Genomic DNA, 19,690 nt, shown 5'->3' on the forward strand with positions numbered 1-19,690 from the left:
CACCATTTTGGAAAGTAGACCCCCTAAGGAACTTATTTAGATGTGTTTTGACAGCTTTGAACCCCAAGTGTTTCACTACAGTTTATAATGCAGAGCCGTGAAAATAAAAATTCTTTTTTTTTTTCACAAAAATTATTTTTTAGCCCCCAGTTTTGTATTTTCCCAAAGGTAACAGGAGAAATTCGACCCCAAAAGTTGTTGTCCAATTTATCCTGAGTACGCTGATAACCCATATGTGGGGGGAACCACTGTTTGGTGCATGGCAAAGCTTGGAAGGGAAGGAGCGCCATTTGGAATGCAGACTTAGATGGATTGTTCTGTAGGCGTCACGTTGCATTTGCAGAGCCCCTGATGCACCTAAACAGTAGAAACCCCCCACATTTGACACCATTTTGGAAACTAGACCCCCCAAGGAACTTATCTAGATGTGTTGTGAGAACTTTGAACCCCCAAGTGTTTCACTACAGTTTATAACGCAGAGCCGTGAAAATAAAAAATCATTTTTTTCCACAAAAATTATTTTTTAGCCCCGTTTTGTATTTTTTAGCCCCATCCCTAACTCTAACTTTAGCCCCAACCCTAACCCTAACTTTAGCTCCAACCCTAACTGTAGACCTATCCTTAACTTTAGCCCCAACCCTAACCCTAACTTTAGCCCCAGCCCTAACTGTAGCCCTAACATTAAATGTAGTCCTTACCCTAGCCCCAACCCTAACCCAACCTCTAACCCCACCCCTAACCTCAATCCTAACCTCAACCCTAGCCCTAACCGTAGCCCTAAACCTAGCCTTAGCCCAAACCCTAGCCCTAACCCTAGCCCTAACCCTAACCCAAACCCTAACACTAGCCCTAACCCTAACCCTAACTCTTGCCCTAACCCTAACCCTAGCCCCAACCCTAGCCCTAACCCTAACCCTAGCCCTAACCGTAGCCCTAACCCTAACCCTAGCCCTAATGGGAAAATGGAAATAAATACATTTTTTTATTTTTTTAATGTTTCCCTAACTAAGGGGGTTATGAAAGGGGGTTTGATTTACTTTTATAGCGGGTTTTTTTGTGTGGATTTTTATGAATGGCAGCTGTCACACACTAAAAGATGCTTTTGATTGCAAAAAATATTTTTTGGGTTACCACATTTTGAGACCTATAATTTTTCCATATTTTGGTCCATATAGTCATGTGAGATCTTGTTTTTTGCGGGACGAGTTGACGTTTTTATTGGTACCATTTTTGGGCATGTGTCATTTTTTGATCGCATTTTATTCCGATTTTTGTGAGGCAGAATGACCAAAAACTAGCTATTCATGAATTTCTTTTGGGGGGGGGGCGTTTATACCGTTCCAAGTTTGGTAAAATGGATTTAGATTTTTTTTTATGTTTTGTTGCTTTTTATTCAATAAAAACTATTTAATAGAAAAAATAATTATTTTTGCATCGCTTTATTCTGAGGAGTATTACTTTTTTTATTTTTGCTGATGATGCTGTATGGCAGCTCATTTTTTGTGGGACAAGATGTCGTTTTCAGCGGTACCATGGTTATTTATATCCGTCTTTTTGATCGCGTTTTATTCCACTTTTTGTTTGGCGGTATGATAATAAAGCATTGTTTTTTGCCTCTTTTTTTATTTTTTATGGTGTTCACTGAAGGGGTTAACTAGTGGGCCAGTTTAATAGGTCGGGTCGTTACGGATGTGGCCATACTAAATATGTGTACTTTTATTGTTTTTTATTATTATTTAGATATAGAAATGTATTTATGGGAACAATATTTTATTTTCTCTCTTTATTTAGGAATTTTTTTTTTTTTTACACATTTAAACATTTTTTTTTTTTACTTTTTTGCTTTGTCCCAGGGGGGACATCACTGTATAGTGACAGATCGCTGATCTGACACTTTGCAGAGCACTGTGTCAGATCAGCGATCTGACGTGCACTGCTCCTGGCTTACCAGCGCCTGCTCTGAGCAGGCACTTGGAATGCCACCTCCCTGCAGGACCCAGAAGTAGCCCCGTGGCCATTTTGGATCCAGGGCCTGCAGGGAGGAGATGCTCGGTACAAGGTGAGCACATTGTACCGATTGTCTCAGGGAAGCATGCAGGGAGCTGTCTCCCTGCGCGATGCTTCCCTGTACCGCCGGAACACTGCGATCATGTTTGATGGCAGTGTGCAGGGGGTTAATGTGCTGGACGCGGTCCGTGACCGCTCCTGCCACATAGTGCCGGATGTCAGCTGCGATAGTCAGCTGACACCCATCCGCGATCGGCCGTGCTCCCCCCGTGAGCGTGGCCAATCGCATATGACGTACTATCCCGTCACTGGGAATTAAGTCCCAGGTCACCTTGACGGGATAGTACGTCATATGGCAATAAGGGGTTAAAGGAATATTAAGATTGAATAGTGTTAGTGCGTACATTTTTGTATATGTTAACGATAACATACAAAGGTTAACCCCTTCCCGACCTTTGACGCCACGTAGGCGTCATGAAAGTCGGTGCCAATCAGACCTGAGACGCCTTTGTGGCGTCATGGAAAGATCACGTCCCTGCAGATCGGGTGAAAGGGTTAACTCCAATTTCACCCGATCTGCAGGGACAGGGGGAGTGGTACTTCAGCCCAGGGGGGTGGCTTCACCCCCCGTGGCTATGATCGCTCTAATTAGCTGTTGAAAGTGAAACTGCCAATCAGAGCGATTTGTAATATTTTACCTAAAAAACTGGTGAAATATTACATTCCAGACATGGCCGATGCTGCAATATCATCGGCCATGGCTGGAAACACTGATGTACCCCCCACCGCCACCGATCTCCTCCCCGGTCCTCCGTCCGGTGCTCCGCTCCCCTCCATCATCCTGTCTGCTCCCCCATCCTCCTGCCCGCTCACCCCATGCTCTGATTCCAACCCCCCGTCCTCCGATCCACCCCCCATGCTCAGATCTCCCCCCCTCATACTTACCGGGTCTCCCGGTGTCTGTCCATCTTCTCCATGGGCGCCGCATCTTCCGGCAGATTCGTTCCAGGTATATTTTGATCACTGTGATATCACCACAGTGATCAAAATAAAAAAAAAAGTAAATGACCTTCCCCCCTTTATCACCCCCATATGTAGGGACAATAATAAAATAAAGAAAATATATATATATTTTTTTTCCACTAGGGTTAGGGTTAGAACCAGGGTTAGGGTTAGGGTTAGGGCTAGGGTTAGGGTTAGGGCTAGGGCTAGAGTTAGGGTTAGGGTTAGGGCTAGGGCTACGGTTAGGGATAGGGTTAGGGTATGTGCACACGGTGCAGATTTGGCTGCGGATCCGCAGCGGATTGGCCGTGTATCCGCAGCGGATTGACCGCTGCGAATTCGTAGCAGTTTTCCATCAGGTTTACAGTGAACCTATGGAAAACCAAATCCGCTGTGCCCATGATGCGGAAAATACCATGCTGAAATGCTGCATTGTATTTTCCACAGCATGTCAATTTTGTGCGGATTCCGCAGCGTTTTGCACCTGTTCCTCAATAGGAATCCACAGGTGAAATCCGCACAAAAAAACACTGGAAATCCACTGTAAATCGTTTTACCTGCGGATTTTTCAAAAATTGTGCAGAAAAACCTCACACGAATCCACAACGTGGGCACATAGCCTTAGGGTTAGCGTTGGAATTAGAGTTAGGGTTGGAATTAGGGCTAGGGTTGGAAATAGGGTTAAGATTAGGCTTGTGATTAGGGTTATGGATAGGGTTAGGGGTGTGTTGGGGTTAAAGTTGTGGTTAGGGTTGGGATTAGGGATAGGGTTGGGATTAGGGTTAGGATTAGGGTTAGGGTTGGGATTAGGGTTACGGGTGTGTTGGGGTCAGGTGTTGTGAAATCCGCTCTTGGGCTCCCTCCGGTGGTTGTTAGTGGCATTTTTGTGAGTTCTGCTCTTTGGCTCCCTCCTGTGGTTTTTAGTGGTATGGCTGCTTCTTGAATTTAGCTTCAGCAGCTGTTTTCACTGATCGTCTTTCTGGCTCAGCTATATTAGTCTGGCCTTATCCCACATTCAATGCAAGTTGTCAATTGTTCCTGCCTGGAGTTATTGCTCTTAGGACTTTCCTGACACTCTGACCAGTTCATCAAAGCTAAGTCCTTGCTTGTTCTTTTACGGTTCTCTTGTTTTGGACTTGTTGTTCAGCACTTTCTTGTTTTTGTTCATTTGTCCAGCTTTTCAGTATGGATCTATTCAGCTAAGCTGGAAGCTCTGGGCAGCAGAGTTTGCCCTCCACACTTTTAGTCAGGTGTGGAGATTTTTGCATTTCTCTGCGGTGGACTTTTTCTAGTTTTTATTACTGACCGCACAGCGTTCTGTCCTGTACTATTTTCTACCTAGCTAGAAGTGGCCTCCTGTGCTAAATCTTGTTTCATACTACGTATGTCATTTCCTTCTCCTCTCACAGTCATTATTTGTGGGGGGCTAATCTATCCTTTGGGGATTTTCTCTGAGGCAAGATAGTTTTCCTGCTTCTATCTTTATGGGTAGTTAGCTCTTAGGCTGTGACGAGATGTCTAGGTAGAGTTAGGAGCATTCCACGGCTGCTTCTAGTGTTGTGTTGAGCTTAGGGACTGCGGTCAGTATAGTTGCCACCTGCTCAGAGCTAGACGCATGTCGCTCCTTAATCACCAGATCATAACAGTACAACTGGCCCAAAAATGAGCTGAATGACTCTCAAAAGAAGGAAGAGAAAAAGAGTTCTGAGCCATTTTTTTTCTTTAGTTTGTTTTGTCTTTTTCCTTCCTCTTGATCTCTGGGTGATTCGGGATTTGGATGCAGGCATGGATGTTCAGGGTTTGTTTTCTCGTGTGGATCAGCTTGCTGCAAGAGTACAGAGTATTCAAGATTATGTGGTTCAGACTCTGGCCTTAGAGCCTAGAATTCCTACTCTGGATTTGTTTTACGGGAATAGATCTAAGTTTTTGAACTTTAAAAATAATTGCAAATTGTTTTTTGCTCTGAAACCCCGTTCCTCTGGTGACCCCATTCAGCAAGTAAAGATAGTGATTTCTCACTGGGCATTCTCACTTGAGCCAGGGAATCCGGCATTGCATAATGTAGATGCATTTTTTCAATCGCTCGGATTATTGTATGACGAACCTAACTCTGTAGAGCATGCTGAGAAAACACTGTTGGCCCTGTGTCAAGGTCAGGAAGCGGCAGAATTATACTGCCAGAAATTTAGAAAATGGTCTGTGCTCACTAAATGGAATGAGGAGGCTCTGGCAGCAATTTTCAGAAAGGGTCTTTCTAAAGATGTTATGGTGGGGTTTCCCACGCCTGTTGGTTTGAGCGAATCTATGTCTCTGGCCATTCAGATTGATCGCCGCCTGCGCGAACGCAAAGTGGTGCACCATATGGCAGTGTCCTCTGAGCAAAGTCCTGAGCCCATGCAATGTGATAGCATTTTGACTAGAGCGGAACAGAGGGGATACAGACGTCAGAATGGGCTGTGTTTTTACTGTGGTGATTCTGCTCATACTATTTCTGATTGCCCTAAGCGTATTAAGAGGGTCGCTAGATCTGTTACCATTAGTACTGTGCAGCCTAAGTTTCTCCTGTCTGTGACCCTGATTTGCTCATTGTCATCTTTTTCTGTCATGGCATTTGTGGAATCAGGCGCTGCTCTGAACTTAATGGACTTAGAATTCGCTAGGCGCTGTGGTTTTTCTTTGCAGCCTTTGCAGAGTCCCATACCCTTGAGGGGTATTGATGCTATACCATTGGCCAAGAATAAACCTCAGTACTGGACGCAGATGACTATGTACACGGCTCCTGCACATCAGGAAGATTGCCGTTTTCTGGTGTTGCATAATTTACATGATGTTGTTGTACTGGGTTTTCCATGGTTACAAGTACACAATCCAGTGCTGGATTGGAAATCAATGTCTGTGACTAGTTGGGTTGTCAAGGGGTACATAGTGACGTTCCTTTGTTGTCAATTTCCTCTTCCCCCTCTTCTGATGTTCCTGAATTTTTGTTAGATTTCCAGGATGTATTCGATGAGCCCAAGTCCAGTTCCCTTCCTCCACATAGGGACTGTGATTGTGCTATTGAATTGATTCCTAGCTGTAAGTTCCCTAAGGGCCGACTTTTCAACCTGTCTGTGCCAGAGCATGCCGCCATGCGGAGCTATGTTAAGGAGTCTTTAGAGAAGGGGCATATTCGGCCGTCTTCGTCACCATTGGGAGCGGGATTCTTTTTTTGTTGCCAAGAAGGATGGCTCCTTAAGATCCTGTATTGATTATCGCCTTCTTAATAAGATCACGGTCAAATTCCAATACCCTTTACCTTTGCTCTCTGATTTGTTTGCTAGGATTAAGGGGGCTAGTTGGTTTACCAAGATTGACCTTCGAGGGGCATATAATCTTGTTCGTATTAAACAGGGTGACGAATGGAAGACTGCATTTAATACGCCCGAAGGCCATTTTGAATACCTTGTGATGCCATTTTGGCTCTCTAATGCTCCATCTGTGTTCCAGTCTTTCATGCATGATATTTTCCGCAATTATCTTGACAAATTCTTGATTGTGTATTTGGATGATATTTTGATTTTTTCCGATGATTGGAAGTCTCATGTGAAGCAGGTCAGGATGGTATTCCAGATCCTTCGTGATAATGCTCTATTTGTGAAGGGGTCTAAGTGCCTATTTGGAGTTCAGAAGGTCTCTTTTTTGGGGTTTATTTTTTCTCCTTCGTCTATAGAAATGGATCCTGTTAAGGTCCAAGCCATTCATGACTGGATTCAACCCACATCTGTGAAGAGCCTTCAGAAATTTTTGGGCTTTGCTAATTTTTATCGCCGTTTCATTGCCAACTTCTCTAGTGTGGTTAAACCCCTGACCGATTTGACGAAGAAAGGCGCTGATGTGACTAATTGGTCCTCTGAGGCTGATGAGGCCTTTCAGGAGCTTAAACGCCGATTTACTTCTGCCCCTGTGTTGCGTCAACCGGATGTTTCTCTTCCTTTTCAGGTTGAGGTTGACGCTTCTGAGATTGCGGCAGGGGCCGTTTTGTCACAGAGGAATTCTGATGGTTCCTTGATGAAGCCATGTGCCTTCTTTTCCCGAAAGTTTTCGCCTGCGGAACTCAATTATGATGTCGGCAATCGGGAGTTGTTGGCTATGAAGTGGGCATTTGAGGAGTGGCGACATTGGCTTGAGGGAGCCCAGCACAGCAGTGTGGACTTGACCGATCATAAGAATTTGATTTACCTTGAGTCGGCCAAGCGGGTGAACCCTAGACAGGCTCGGTGGTCCCTGTTTTTCTCCCGTTTTGATTTTGTGGTCTCGTATCTTCCAGGATCTAAGAATGTTAAGGCGGATGCCCTCTCTAGGAGTTTTTTGCCAGATTCTCCTGGAGTCCTTGAGCCGGTTGGCATTCTTAAGGAAGGGGTGATTCTTTCTGCCATCTCCCCTTATTTGCGGCGGGTGCTTCAGGAATTTCAGGCTGATAGGCCTGACCGCTGTCCTGTGGGGAAGCTGTTTGTTCCTGATAGATGGACGAGTAAGGTGATTTCTGAGGTCCATTGTTCAGTGTTGGCTGGTCATCCTGGGATTTTTGGTACCAGAGATTTGGTTGCTAGGTCCTTTTGGTGGCCTTCCTTGTCGCGAGATGTCCGTGCTTTTGTGCAGTCCTGTGGGACTTGCGCTCGAGCCAAGCCTTGCTGTTCCCGTGCTAGTGGGTTGCTTTTGCCTTTGCCCGTCCCGGAGAGGCCTTGGACGCATATTTCCATGGATTTTATTTCGGATCTTCCTGTGTCCCAGAGGATGTCTGTTATCTGGGTGGTTTGTGACCGGTTCTCTAAAATGGTCCATTTGGTACCTTTGCCTAAATTGCCTTCCTCCTCTGATTTGGTTCCATTGTTTTTTCAGCATGAGGTTCGTTTGCATGGCATTCCGGAGAATATTGTGTCTGACAGAGGTTCCCAGTTTGTTTCCAGGTTTTGGCGGGCCTTTTGTGTTAGGATGGGTATTGATTTGTCTTTTTCTTCGGCGTTCCATCCTCAAACCAATGGCCAAACTGTGCGAACTAATCAGACCTTGGAAACCTATTTGAGATGCTTTGTGTCTGCTGATCATGATGATTGGGTGACTTTCTTGCCGTTGGCCGAGTTTGCCCTTAATAATCGGGCCAGTTCGGCTACTTTGGTTTCGCCTTTCTTTTGTAATTTTGGTTTCCATCCTCGTTTTTCTTCAGGGCAGGTTGAGCCTTCTGATTGTCCTGGTGTTGATTCTGTGATGGACAGGTTACAGCAGATTTGGACTCAAGTGGTAGACAATTTGACGTTGTCCCAGGAAAAGGCTCAGTGTTTTGCTAACCGCCGTCGGTGTGTTGGTCCTCGGCTTCGTGTGGGGGATTTGGTTTGGTTGTCCTCTCGTCATGTTCCTATGAAGGTTTCTTCCCCTAAGTTCAAGCCTTGGTTTATTGGTCCTTATAAGATTTCTGAGATTATCAATCCTGTGTCTTTTCGTTTGGCCCTTCCAGCCTCTTTTGCCATCCACAATGTTTTCCATAGATCTTTGTTGCGGAGATATGTGGTGCCCGTTGTTCCATCTGTTGATCCTCCTGCCCCGGTGTTGGTTTAGGGGGAGTTGGAATATGTGGTTGAGAAAATTTTGGATTCTCGTTTTTCGAGGCGGCAGCTTCAGTATCTTGTCAAGTGGAAGGGTTATGGCCAGGAGGATAATTCTTGGGTTGTTGCCTCCGATGTTCATGCTGCCGATTTGGTTCGTGCTTTTCATTTGGCTCATCCTGATCGGCCTGGGGGCTCTGGTGAGGGTTCGGTGACCCCTCCTTAAGGGAGGGGGGGGGTACTGTTGTGAATTCCGCTCTTGGGCTCCCTCCGGTGGTTGTTAGTGGCATTTTTGTGAGTTCTGCTCTTTGGCTCCCTCCTGTTGTTTTTAGTGGTATGGCTGCTTCTTGGATTTAGCTTCAGCAGCTGTTTTCACTGATCATCTTTCTGGCTCAGCTATATTAGTCTGGCCTTATCCCTCATTCAATGCCAGTTGTCAATTGTTCCTGCCTGGAGTCATTGCTCTTAGGACTTTCCTGACACTCTGACCAGTTCATCAAAGCTAAGTCCTTGCTTGTGCTTTTACGGTTCTCTTGTTTTGGACTTGTTGTTCAGCACTTTCTTGTTTTTGTTCATTTGTCCAGCTTTTCAGTATGGATCTATTCAGCTAAGCTGGAAGCTCTGGGCAGCAGAGTTTGCCCTCCACACCTTTAGTCAGGTGTGGAGATTTTTGCATTTCTCTGCGGTGGACTTTTTCTAGTTTTTATTACTGACCGCACAGCGTTCTGTCCTGTACTATTTTCTATCTAGCTAGAAGTGGCCTCCTGTGCTAAATCTTGTTTCATACTACGTATGTCATTTCCTTCTCCTCTCACAGTCATTATTTGTGGGGGGCTAATCTATCCTTTGGGGATTTTCTCTGAGGCAAGATAGTTTTCCTGCTTCTATCTTTAGGGGTAGTTAGCTCTTAGGCTGTGACGAGATGTCTAGGTAGAGTTAGGAGCATTCCACGGCTGCTTCTAGTGTTGTGTTGAGCTTAGGGACTGCGGTCAGTATAGTTGCCACCTGCTCAGAGCTAGACGCATGTCGCTCCTTAATCACCAGATCATAACAGTTAGGGTTGTGGTTAGGGGTGTGTTGGGGTTAGGGTTGTGATTAGGGTTATGGCTACAGTTGGGATAAGGGTTAGGGGTGTGTTGGGGTTAGTGTTGAAGTTAGAATTGAGGGGTTTCCACTGTTTAGGCACATCAGGGGTCTCCACATGCAACATGGCGCCACCATTGATTCCAGCCAATCTTGCGTTCAAAAAGTCAAATGGTGCTCCCTCTCTTCCGAGCCCTGACGTGTGCCCAAACAGTGGTTTACCTACACATATGGGGTACCAGCGTACTCAGGACAAACTGGGCAACAACTATTGGGGTCCAATTTCTCCTGTTACCCTTGCAAAAATGAAAAATTGCTTGCTAAAACATCATTTTTGAGGAAAGAAAAATTATTTTTTATTTTCACGGCTCTGCGTTGTAAACTTCTGTGAAGCACTTGGGGGTTCAAAGTGCTCACCACATATCTAGATAAGTTCCTTGGGGACTCTAGTTTCCAAAATGTGGTCACGTGTGGGGGGTTTCTACTGTTTAGGCACATCAGGGACTCTGCAAACGCAACAAGGCGCCTGCAGACCATTTCATCAATGTCTGCATTTCAAAAGTTACTACTTCACTTCTGAGCCCCGACGTGTGCCCAAACAGTGGTTCCCCCCCACATATGGGGCATCAGCGTACTCAGGACAAACTGGACAACAACTTTTGGAGTCCAATTTCTCATGTTACTCTTGTGAAAATAAAAAATTGCAGGCAAAAAAATCACTGCACATCTAGATTAGATCCATGGGAGGTCTAGTTTCCAAAATGGGGTTACATGTGGGGGAGCTCCAATGTTTGGGCACACAGGGGCTCTCCAAACGCGACATGGTGTCCGCTAAAGATTGGAGCTAATTTTTCATTCAAAAGTCAAATGGCGCTCCTTCCCTTCCGAGCCTTGCCGTGTGCACAAACAGTGGTTTGTGACCACATATGAGGTATCGGTATACTCAGGAGAAATTGTCCAACACATTTTAGGATCCATTTTATCCTGTTGCCCATGTGAAAATGAAAAAATTGAGGCTAAAATACATTTTTTTGTGAAAAAAAGGACTTTTTCATTTTTACAGATCAATTTGTGAAGCACCTAGGGGTTCAAAGTGCTCACTATGTATCTAGATAAGCTCCTTGGGGGGTCTAGTTTCCAAAATGGGGTCACTTTTGGGTATGCTCCAATGTTTAGGCACACAGGGGCTCTCCAAACGCGACATGGTGTCCGCTAAAGATTGGAGCCAATTTTTCATTGAAAAAGTCAAATGGCGCTCCTTCCCTTCAGATCCCTGTCGTGCGCCCAGACAGTGGTTCCTCCCCCCCCACATATGAGGTATCGGCGAACTCAGGATAAATTGTACAATAACGTTTGGGGTCCAGTTTCTCTTTTTACCCTTGGGAAAATAAAAAAAATTGTTGCTAAAACATCATTTTTGTGACTAAAAAGTTAAATGTTTATTTTTTCCTTCCATGTTGCTTCTGCTGCTGTGAAGTACCTGAAAGGTTAATAAACTTCTTGACTGTGTTTTTGAGTACCTTGAGGGGTGCAGTTTTTAGAATGGTGTCACTTTTGGGTATTTTCAGCCATGCAAACCCCAGGGGTTCTCTGTCTTGGTGTTGCTTCTCAGATATTCCAGACGGATGATATTTAAATGCCTCTTGGTGATGATCTAAGTAGAAGTTAATCTTCCTATATACGTAATCAGTATATTTATGTAATCCTTATAAGTAATCATTAACCCCTTCCTGACCCAGCCTATTTTGACCTTAAAGGGACACTGTCACCTGAATTTGGAGGGAACAATCTTCAGCAATGGAGGCGGGGTTTTGGGGTGTTTGATTCACTCTTTCCTTACCCGCTGGATGCATGCTGGCTGCAATATTGGATTGAAGTTCATTCTCTGTGCTCCGTAGTACATGCCTGCACAAGGCAATCTTGCCTTGCGCAGGCGTGTACTATGGAGCACAGAGAATGAACTTCAATCCAATATTGCAGCCAGCATGCAGCCAGCGGGTAAGGAAAGGGTGAATCAAACACCCAAAAACCCCGCCTCCATGGCTGAAGATTGTTCCCTCCAAATTCGGGGGACAGTGTCCCTTTAATGACCTGGCCGTTTTTTGCAATTCTGACCAGTGTCCCTGTATGAGGTAATAACTCAGGAATAGGGTTGAGCGAAACGGGTCGTTCATTTTCATAAGTCGCCGACTTTTGGCAAAGTCGGGTTTCATGAAACCCGATCCGACCCCTGTGCGGGGTCGGCCATGCGGTACGCGACTTTCGCGCCAAAGTCGCGTTTCAATGACGCGAAAAGCGCCATTTCTCAGCCAATGAAGGTAAACGCAGAGTGTGGGCAGCGTGATGACATAGGTCCTGGTCCCCACCATCTTAGAGAAGGGCATTGCAGTGATTGGCTTGCTGTCTGCGGCGTCACAGGGGCTATAAAGGGGCGTTCCCGCCGACCGCCATGTTACTGCTGCTGATCTGAGCTTAGGGAGAGGTTGCTGCCGCTTCGTCAGAAGCAGGGATAGCGTTAGGCAGGGTCCATTAACCACCAAACCGCTTGTGCTGTAGCGATTTCCACTGCCCAACACCACCTTCGGTGTGCAGGGACAGTGGAAGCTACATTTTTTTTTTCCCCTCAGCGCTGTAGCTCATTGGGCTGCCCTAGAAGGCTCCCTGATAGCTGCATTGCTGTGTGTACGCCGCTGTGCAAACCAACTGCTTTTTTCAAAGCACAAATCCTCTTGTTCCTTCCTTTCTGCACAGCTATCTTTTTTGTTTGTCCACACTTTTTATTTAATTTGTGCATCAGTCCACTCCTTATTGCTGCCTTCCATACCTGGCTGAGATTACTGCAGGGAGATAGTAATTGTTGGACACTCCCTGTTTTTTTTTTTTTTTTTTTTTTTTTTGTGGGAGATTAAGATTGACATTTCTGCTAGAGTGCCATCCCTGTGTGTGCCATCTCTCACTCAGTGGGCCATAGAAAGCCTATTTATTTTTTTGCTTGATTTGGGTTATAAAATCTACCTGAAAAAATCACTACATCAATCAGTGGGAGAAAAATATTGGCCTCAGGGCTTGTGTGCCACTCCTGACTCCTGTGTGCATCATCACTCACTCAGTGGGCCATAGAAAGCCTATTTTTTTTTTTTTGCTTTATTTGGGTTCTAAATTCTACCTGAAAAAATCAATAAATCAATCAGTGGGAGATTAGTATTGGCCTTTGGGCTTGTGTGCCAGTCCTAAGCGTGCCATCTCTCTCTCTCAGATAGTGGGCCATAGAAAGCCTATTTATTATTTTTTTTATTGGGTTTATAAATTTTCCCTGGAACAAAAAAAAAAAGTGGGAGATTAATATTGGCCTCTGGGCTTGTGTGCCAGTCCTGAGCGTGCCATCTCTCTCACAAATAGTGGGCCATAGAAAGCCTATTTATTTATTTTTTTTTGGTTTTATAAATTCTCCCTGAAAAAAAAGGGAGATTAATATTGGCCTTTGGGCTTGTGTGCCAGTCCTAAGCATGCCATCTCTCTCTCTCAGATAGTGGGCCATAGAAAGCCTATTTATTATTTTTTTTATTGGGTTTATAAATTTTCCCTGAAAAAAAATAAAAAGTGGGAGATTAATATTGGCCTCTGGGCTTGTGTGCCATGTTATGGCTGGCAATCAGGCAACACAGCGTGCAGTAATCAGCGCACATACAGAGATCTGGCAATAACCAAAAACAATAGGACAAGCTCTGAGACGTGGAATCTCTGTAGACTGCAGTACCTAATCTATCCTCACACAACTATAAGCAGCAGTGGATTGCGCCTAACAACTACCTATGCAACTCGGCACTGCCTGAGGAGCTGACTAGCCTGAAGATAGAAATACAAGCCTGACTTACCTCAGAGAAATACCCCAAAGGAATAGGCAGCCCCCCACATATAATGACTGTTAGCAAGATGAAAAGACAAACGTAGGAATGAAATAGATTCAGCAAAGTGAGGCCCGATATTCTAGACAGAGCGAGGATAGCAAAGAGAACTATGCAGTCTACAAAAAACCCTAAAACGAAAACCACGCAAAGGGGCAAAAAGACCCACCGTGCCGAACTAACAGCACGGCGGTGCACCCCTTTGCTTCTCAGAGCTTCCAGCAAAAGTTAATAGCAAGCTGGACAGAAAAAACAGAAAACAAACTAGAAGCACTTATCTAGCAGAGCAGCAGGCCCAAGGAAAGATGCAGTAGCTCAGATCCAACACTGGAACATTGACAAGGAGCAAGGAAGACAGACTCAGGTGGAGCTAAATAGCAAGGCAGCCAACGAGCTCACCAAAACACCTGAGGGAGGAAGCCCAGAGACTGCAATACCACTTGTGACCACAGAAGTGAACTCATCCACAGAATTCACAACAGTACCCCCCCCTTGAGGAGGGGTCACCGAACCCTCACCAGAACCCCCAGGCCGACCAGGATGAGCCACATGAAAGGCACGAACAAGATCTGGGGCATGGACATCAGAGGCAAAAACCCAGGAATTATCTTCCTGAGCATAACCCTTCCATTTGACCAGATACTGGAGTTTCCGTCTAGAGACACGAGAATCCAAAATCTTCTCCACAATATACTCCAATTCCCCCTCCACCAAAACAGGGGCAGGAGGCTCCACAGATGGAACCATAGGTGCCACGTATCTCCTCAACAACGACCTATGGAATACATTATGTATGGAAAAGGAGTCTGGGAGGGTCAGACGAAAAGACACCGGATTGAGAATCTCAGAAATCCTATACGGACCAATAAAACGAGGTTTAAATTTAGGAGAGGAAACCTTCATAGGAATATGACGAGAAGATAACCAAACCAGATCCCCAACACGAAGTCGGGGTCCCACACGGCGTCTGCGATTAGCGAAAAGCTGAGCCTTCTCCTGGGACAAGGTCAAATTGTCCACCACCTGAGTCCAGATCTGCTGCAACCTGTCCACCACAGAATCCACACCAGGACAGTCCGAAGACTCAACCTGTCCTGAAGAGAAACGAGGATGGAACCCAGAATTGCAGAAAAATGGAGAGACCAAGGTAGCCGAGCTGGCCCGATTATTAAGGGCGAACTCAGCCAACGGCAAAAATGACACCCAATCATCCTGGTCAGCGGAAACAAAACATCTCAGATATGTTTCCAAGGTCTGATTGGTTCGTTCGGTCTGGCCATTAGTCTGAGGATGGAAGGCCGAGGAGAAAGATAGGTCAATGCCCATCCTACCACAAAAGGCTCGCCAGAACCTCGAGACAAACTGGGAACCTCTGTCAGAAACAATATTCTCAGGAATGCCATGTAAACGAACCACATGCTGGAAGAACAAAGGCACCAAATCAGAGGAGGAAGGCAATTTAACCAAGGGCACCAGATGGACCATTTTAGAAAAGCGATCACAGACCACCCAAATGACCGACATTTTTTGAGAAACGGGAAGGTCAGAAATGAAATCCATCGAAATATGTGTCCAAGGCCTCTTCGGGACCGGCAAGGGCAAAAGCAACCCACTGGCACGTGAACAGCAGGGCTTAGCCCTAGCACAAATTCCACAGGACTGCACAAAAGCACGCACATCCCGTGACAGAGATGGCCACCAGAAGGATCTAGCAACCAACTCCCTGGTACCAAAGATTCCTGGATGACCGGCCAGCACCGAACAATGAAGTTCAGAGATAACTTTACTAGTCCACCTATCAGGGACGAACAGTTTGTCGGCCGGACAACGATCAGGTTTATTAGCCTGAAATTTCTGCAACACTCTCCGCAAATCAGGGGAGATGGCAGACACAATGACTCCTTCCTTGAGGATACTCGCCGGCTCAGATAACCCCGGAGAGTCGGGCACAAAACTCCTAGACAGAGCATCCGCCTTCACATTTTTAGAGCCCGGAAGGTATGAAACCACAAAATCAAAACGAGCAAAAAATAACGACCAACGGGCCTGTCTAGGATTCAAGCGCTTGGCAGACTCAAGATAAGTAAGGTTCTTATGATCAGTCAAAACCACCACGCGATGTTTAGCACCCTCAAGCCAATGACGCCACTCCTCGAATGCCCACTTCATGGCCAGCAACTCTCGGTTGCCCACATCATAATTACGCTCAGCAGCAGAAAATTTCCTGGAAAAGAAAGCACATGGTTTGAACACTGAGCAACCAGAACCTCTCTGTGACAAAACCGCCCCTGCACCAATCTCAGAAGCATCAACCTCGACCTGGAACGGAAGAGAAACATCAGGTTGACACAACACAGGGGCACAGCAGAAACGACGCTTCAACTCCTGAAAAGCTTCCACGGCAGCAGAAGACCAATTAACCAAATCAGCACCCTTCTTGGTCAAATCGGTCAATGGTCTGGCAATGCTAGAAAAATTACAGCTGAAGCGACGATAAAAATTAGCAAAGCCCAGGAATTTCTGCAGACTTTTTAGAGATGTCGGCTGAGTCCAATCCTGGATGGCCTGAACCTTAACCGGATCCATCTCGATAGTAGAAGGGGAAAAGATGAACCCCAAAAATGAAACTTTCTGCACACCGAAGATACACTTTGATCCCTTCACGAACAAGGAATTAGCACGCAGTACCTGGAAAACCATTCTGACTTGCTTCACATGAGACTCCCAATCATCAGAGAAGATCAAAATGTCATCCAAGTAAACAATCAAGAATTTATCCAGATACTCACGGAAAATGTCATGCATAAAAGACTGAAAAACAGATGGAGCATTGGCAAGTCCAAACGGCATCACCAGATACTCAAAATGACCCTCGGGCGTATTAAATGCCGTTTTCCATTCATCTCCTTGCCTGATTCTCACCAGATTATACGCACCACGAAGATCTATCTTGGTGAACCAACTAGCCCCCTTAATCCGAGCAAACAAGTCAGAAATCAATGGCAAGGGATACTGAAACTTAACAGTGATCTTATTAAGAAGGCGGTAATCAATACACGGTCTTAGCGAACCATCCTTCTTGGCTACAAAAAAGAACCCTGCTCCCAATGGTGACGACGATGGGCGAATATGTCCCTTCTCCAGGGACTCCTTCACATAACTGCGCATAGCGGTGTGTTCAGGTACGGACAAATTAAATAAACGACCCTTAGGGAATTTACTACCAGGAATCAAATCGATAGCACAATCACAATTCCTATGCGGAGGTAGGGCATCAGACTTGGACTCTTCAAATACATCCTGAAAGTCCGACAAGAACTCTGGGATGTCAGAAGGAATGGATGACGAAATAGACAAAAATGGAACATCACCATGTACTCCCTGACAACCCCAGCTGGTTACCGACATAGAGTTCCAATCCAATACTGGATTATGGGTTTGTAGCCATGGCAACCCCAACACGACCACATCATGCAAATTATGCAGTACCAGAAAGCGAATAACTTCCTGATGTGCAGGAGCCATGCACATGGTCAGCTGGGCCCAGTACTGAGGCTTATTCTTGGCCAAAGGTGTAGCATCAATTCCTCTCAACGGAATAGGACACCGCAAAGGCTCCAAGAAAAATCCACAACGTTTAGCATAATCCAAATCCATCAGATTCAGGGCAGCGCCTGAATCCACAAACGCCATGACAGAATACGATGACAAAGAGCACATTAAGGTAATGGGCAAAAGGAATTTGGACTGTACAGTACCAATAACGGCAGAGCTATCGAACCGCCTAGTGCGTTTAGGACAATTAGAAATAGCATGAGTAGAATCACCACAATAGAAACACAGTCTGTTCAGACGTCTGTGTTCTTGCCGTTCTACTTTAGTCATAGTCCTGTCGCACTGCATAGGCTCAGGTTTACTCTCAGACAATACCGCCAGATGGTGCACAGATTTACGCTCGCGCAAGCGACGACCGATCTGAATGGCCAAGGACATGGACTCATTCAAACCAGCAGGCATAGGAAATCCCACCATTACATCCTTAAGAGCTTCAGAGAGACCCTTTCTGAACAAAGCCGCTAGTGCAGATTCATTCCACAGAGTGAGTACTGACCACTTTCTAAATTTCTGACAATATACTTCTATATCATCCTGACCCTGGCATAAAGCCAGCAGATTTTTCTCAGCCTGATCCACTGAATTAGGCTCATCGTAAAGCAATCCGAGCGCCAGGAAAAACGCATCGACACTACTCAATGCAGGGTCTCCTGGCGCAAGAGAAAACGCCCAGTCCTGTGGGTCGCCGCGCAAAAAAGAAATAATAATCAAAACCTGTTGAATAGGATTACCAGAAGAATGAGGTTTCAAGGCCAAAAATAGCTTACAATTATTTCTGAAGCTCAGGAACTTAGTTCTGTCACCAAAAAACAAATCAGGAATCGGAATTCTTGGTTCTAGCATCGATTTCTGATCAATAGTATCTTGAATCTTTTGTACATTTACAACGAGATTATCCATTGAGGAGCACAGAGCCCGAATATCCATGTCCACAGCTGTGTCCTGAAGCACTCTAATGTCTAGGGGAAAAAAAAGACTGAAGACAGAGCTAAGAAAAAAAAATGATGTCAGGATTTCTTTTTTCCCTCTATTGGGAATCATTGGTGTGGCTCCTTGTACTGTTATGGCTGGCAATCAGGCAACACAGCGTGCAGTAATCAGCGCACATACAGAGATCTGGCAATAACCAAAAACAATAGGACAAGCTCTGAGACGTGGAATCTCTGTAGACTGCAGTACCTAATCTATCCTCACACAACTATAAGCAGCAGTGGATTGCGCCTAACAACTACCTATGCAACTCGGCACTGCCTGAGGAGCTGACTAGCCTGAAGATAGAAATACAAGCCTGACTTACCTCAGAGAAATACCCCAAAGGAATAGGCAGCCCCCACATATAATGACTGTTAGCAAGATGAAAAGACAAACGTAGGAATGAAATAGATTCAGCAAAGTGAGGCCCGATATTCTAGACAGAGCGAGGATAGCAAAGAGAACTATGCAGTCTACAAAAAACCCTAAAACGAAAACCACGCAAAGGGGCAAAAAGACCCACCGTGCCGAACTAACAGCACGGCGGTGCACCCCTTTGCTTCTCAGAGCTTCCAGCAAAAGTTAATAGCAAGCTGGACAGAAAAAACAGAAAACAAACTAGAAGCACTTATCTAGCAGAGCAGCAGGCCCAAGGAAAGATGCAGTAGCTCAGATCCAACACTGGAACATTGACAAGGAGCAAGGAAGACAGACTCAGGTGGAGCTAAATAGCAAGGCAGCCAAGGAGCTCACCAAAACACCTGAGGGAGGAAGCCCAGAGACTGCAATACCACTTGTGACCACAGAAGTGAACTCATCCACAGAATTCACAACAGTGCCAGTCCTGAGCGTGCCATCTCTCTCACAAATAGTGGGCCATAGAAAGCCTATTTATTTTTTTGGTTGATTTGGGTTCTAAATTCTACCTGAAAAAATCAATAAATCAATCAGTGGGAGATAAATATTGGCCTCTAGGCTTGTGTGCCACTCCTGACTCCTGTGTGCGTCATCTCTCACTCAGTGGGCCATAGAAAGCCTATTTTTTGTTTTATTTGTTTTATAAATTCTCCCTGAAAAAATCATTTTTATTTTATTTGGTTTCTAAATTCTTCCTGAAAAAATCATTTTTTTTTTTATTTTTTTTTTCTAAAGTCTCCCTGGAAAAAAAAAAATCAAATCAGTGGGAGATTAATATTGCCCTTTCTGCTTGTGTGCCAGTCTTGACTCCTGGGTGTGCCATCTCTCTCTCTCTCTCCAATTGTGGGCCATAGAAAGCCTATTATTTTTTTAGCTTGATTTGGGTTCCAAAATCTACCTGAAAAAATCACTACATCAATCATTGGGAGAACAATATTGGCCTCTGGGCTTGGGTGCCACTCCTGACTCCTGTGTGCGTCCTCTCTCACTCCGTGGGCCATAGAAAGCCTATTTTTTCTTTTATTTGTTTTCTAAATTCTCCCTGAAAAAATCATTTTATTTTATTTGGTTTCTAAATTCTTCCTGAAAAAATCATTTTATTCTATTATT

The sequence above is a fragment of the Ranitomeya imitator genome, chromosome 1 (assembly GCF_032444005.1).
Source record: "Ranitomeya imitator isolate aRanImi1 chromosome 1, aRanImi1.pri, whole genome shotgun sequence".
NCBI lineage: Eukaryota > Metazoa > Chordata > Amphibia > Anura > Dendrobatidae > Ranitomeya > Ranitomeya imitator.